Here is a 4115-nt window from a genome sequence, read left to right as displayed (position 1 = left end):
TTTGTGTGTTCTACTGGTTTTTTATACACGTTTTAATGTTTTCTCTGAAGAAGACGGGTCATATTAAACATATTATAAATCACTCAAAAACACCGAATATCAAGAAACCCTTTGTTAATTATTTACTAAATCGCATCACCCTGCCTGGGGCCTCTTCTCTTCAACATCTAAATGATACCACTGGCTCAGATAATGAAAAACAACTAATTAAGTTACCATAGCTATGTGGATGACACACATTTATATAACCGTTTCACCAGGAGACTGCTCCAATTCAAACACGGAGTGCATTGAACAAATCATTAACTCTGTATGTCAAAACTTTCTTCAATTAAACAAAGATAAAACTAAGATGGAAATCTGTATCCGCTCGTTGTACACCCGTTTTTAAAATATTTGGGTACGGAGGAAAAGAGGGTTTTATTTTCTGACGCTGCGTGAGTTCCCCGACGCACCGGGGAGACATATTTATGTATAAAATGCATCACAAAGTGCATTTTGCATGATAGGTCCACTTTAAGTAACATCATTCATAGTTAATTAAATGTAACACCCTTTTCACCCCGGTTACACATTTCATTTGCCCTTTACGATGGGCGCTGTAAGTGATGCAGTGCAGTGAGCGAGTGAGGGAGGGAGAGAGAGAGGGCGCATGGGTACCGGCGCTGTTGTTATTAGCACCTGGTGCTAGCAGCGCTAACGGATATAAGAAGAAGATGTTTCTACAACAAGTGTGGAGGAGAGCTCTCCTGTCAGACTGAGAGGCTCAGTGAGCCTGAGGTAAAGGACTCTTGAGTGTTTACATAGTTCACTTAAAGGTAGGGTAGGTAAGAATGGCTCGAGTCTGGCCATCGGGACGTTCGGGACGAATCCCGATGGGCCGGTCGGACGATGTGGGCCGGCCGGTAACCGGCAGGGCTCGACATTAAATGGCCCGCTGGCCCGGAAGCACTATTTAGACACCGGGCCAGCATAACGTACTTTCCACTTGCCCGCTCGGGCCACTAAAAATATTGCTTTAAAAATATTGTCCTGTGGTATTGGTATTTTGACTAGCAATTTAGTTAAATTGTTTCGTTTATCAACGCTACAACATAGCATTCAGTGAGTCGGTTGTCGTTGTTGGGTGAAAAGCAAACGGCTGTTTGCTGCGAGCAGGCTCCCGTGAGCGGGAGCGTGCTCCTTCACTACAGACTATCGCGCCACCTAACCATTCACCAAAATGTTTTTAATACCAGCGGTAACCGGCCAAGCGCCGGGCAAAATCTTCAAATAAAAGAAAGTCACCGGAGGAGTTAAAGGAGAGTGACAGGGAGCATGAGAAGAAGAGGGAGCAGGGGCGGTTCTAGGTGGGGGGGGGCAGTGCCCCCCTAACACTGACCTCTGACCCCCCTGTGGCCCCCCTAAAAATGAAAAGTGAAAAATTTATGATTTATTACACAATTTATTGAATGACGGAATAGACGGAACTAACGTTATTCGTCATTCTAGTCTGACCCATTAGAGTGGTGCACTCACTTTCACTGTCCGGTTGAAGCGCGCAAAAAACAAACACTTTTCATCTCAGATCATCAGAGGCTGTTGCATCCAAGAAAGACTGATTGAAACCTACGTTTCGAGAGACTACCACGATAATTGAAGGTGATTTAAACTATTGCATCCGTGTAATTGTAGATGTAAAGTAGAGATGTAACTGTTCATTGCCTTTATTTTTATATAAATATAATATGGTGTTAGTGCAAAAATGGTACTATAACTTAAACTGAAGCTAACAGTAATAACTATAAGATCTATCTGAAATAAATAAGTGTACTGAAACAAATACCAATAACTGTATTGCATTATTTTCTTATGCGCAATTACTTCATACTGTCTAGTTCTCTTTTTCGTCCTGCATTTATTGTGCCCCCCTCAGAAAATAACTGGCCCCCCAGTCAAATTGGTCTAGAACCGCCACTGAGAGGGAGAGAAAGTTTCAGCCAGCTTGATCGATGGAGTTGGCTTCTAGTGGTGCAGTGACGCGTCCTAAAACCCTTTTATAATCTATCGATTAGATTTATGATTCGAAAATTATAAAAGTAGGGTAGACATGTGGAGATTATCCGACTGAACAAAACGTGCATTTATCAAACAGGTTTGTTTTCCACAGACCTTATTTCCAGCTATTTTCCAAAACCCTGTGGAGAAATCCCATTGCTTTTTGTGGAGGGAACCAGCAGCTTACTTCCTGGTTTCAGGACGCGTCACTGCACCTCTCAATATGATGCCAATATAAACAAGGTCTTCTGTCGGCTCTGTACATCAATGCCGACCTATGCTGACAAGTAAGTGAAGAGTAGACAATATAAAGGTATTGCTTTAGGGAAATGTCCCAGCAGTTTAGGATCATGAAGGTTCTAATCTAATCAATTACATAGCCATTACATGTCTAACTCCTAATGACAGGAAGGCAGAAAGCGCATTATACAAATAATAATACAGAATTTTTTTAACAATGACCACAATATCATTATTTTAATAAACTAAATATGAACAATTGAGGAAAATGAGGAAGAACTGATGATTCAAATGTTGTAGTACAAGTAGTAATGTAGTTAGTGCATAAATTACTATTGCAACAAATGTGTTAATTTTCTTCATTATTAGTCGATTTCTTTTTTGGACGAATGCTCCGGGCCAGTGGTTACAACAATGGTGGGGCCAGTGATAATACAAGTCCATTGTACCCTTAATGTCTACCTCTGTGATAAGTCACTAGCACCCCCATCCCCCTTCCCCCCCCCATCGACAATTTACTTGCGGTATTTACTTGCAGCACCGCGGTGGGCCGGCGGTACCGAAGTGGGCCAGTCGAGAGTCCCGGGCTGATTTGTAGTCCCAGTCCGCCCCTGGCTCAAGTGCACTAGAATTTGAAAGTACACAACCGGAAAAAATCTGCCTCTTCCTTCAGACTTCCTTACAGAACACACACAAACGCCCACATGACCAATGAGAGCACGAGATAAGTTTGTACACAGATGGAAGGCTGACAGTTAATTTAGCCGGGCCGGCTCAGATGATTGGTCGTGCTTTATACAGCGCCACGGCTTCCACAGATTAAATGTATTTATTGTCAAAGCATTTAATATATTCATTGCTATCAGGATGTTGCATTCCATGGAATATAACAAAAAGTGTTTCTGAAATAAATTACATACCCCACCTTTTAGTCTAAGTTATCTCAGTCGGTCTCAAACGTTTTGATCACAATTTATGTAAACAAATATTTCCAAGGCACTCCTTTATAATTATTGGGATAAACAGGTTTGAAATAATTTCAATGTATACTATAGGAGAGTAACCAAAAATATAATAAAAAAATACGCATAAATAAATAATTGGTAACTAAAATAAAGGTAAGATAACATATAAATGAACAACAAAAATAAAATTACATTTATTAGGGCTCGAGCACGGAGCGCAAGGACCCAACGGTGTCCTAGCACGAAGTCTGTTATTTGTTATTGGCTATGGTAGGTTATTATTGGTTATGTTCACATACTGATTATTAAAATGTAAACCAATCTTTTTCATATGGGTGTTTAGAGTTGTAGTCCCCTAGATATAGTCTCTAGTCATTGTGTGCTCAAAGTGCACCAGATTGAAGCATTTTACTTTAAAATGTTCAAACATTTTTTCACGGGGGGCATTACCCCCGGACCCCCCTAGAGGATGTGATGTCCCCAAATTCGAACATGTTCATACAATACTGAATACATTTGAAGCCTTTTTGATGTATATTGTACATTTATTCTTTATATATTCTATAAAATCTCGCCTAGGGCAGCAAAATGGCTAGAACCGGCCCTGCATGTACGCCTTGGTTCGTAGTACCCTCAATGCAGTGCGCAATGCCTCAATGTCTCAACGTGGGCGGGAGCTCAACCTTTCTCAACCTTTGAGGCACGTGACTTACCCAGCCACAAAAGTTACATATTATATCTTATATGGTATGTTGGCTGATTCAGGAGTGTAGGTGGACACTGGACACACATCAACAAGTCCTCCAACTCATACGACCAAATAGGTCGATTGTTAAAGCCCTTATTACGACCAAATAGGTAGTTTGTTCAAGC

Source organism: Pseudochaenichthys georgianus, chromosome 12 (assembly GCF_902827115.2).
Source record: "Pseudochaenichthys georgianus chromosome 12, fPseGeo1.2, whole genome shotgun sequence".
Classification (NCBI taxonomy): domain Eukaryota; kingdom Metazoa; phylum Chordata; class Actinopteri; order Perciformes; family Channichthyidae; genus Pseudochaenichthys; species Pseudochaenichthys georgianus.
Note: the sequence above shows the minus strand (reverse complement) of the source record.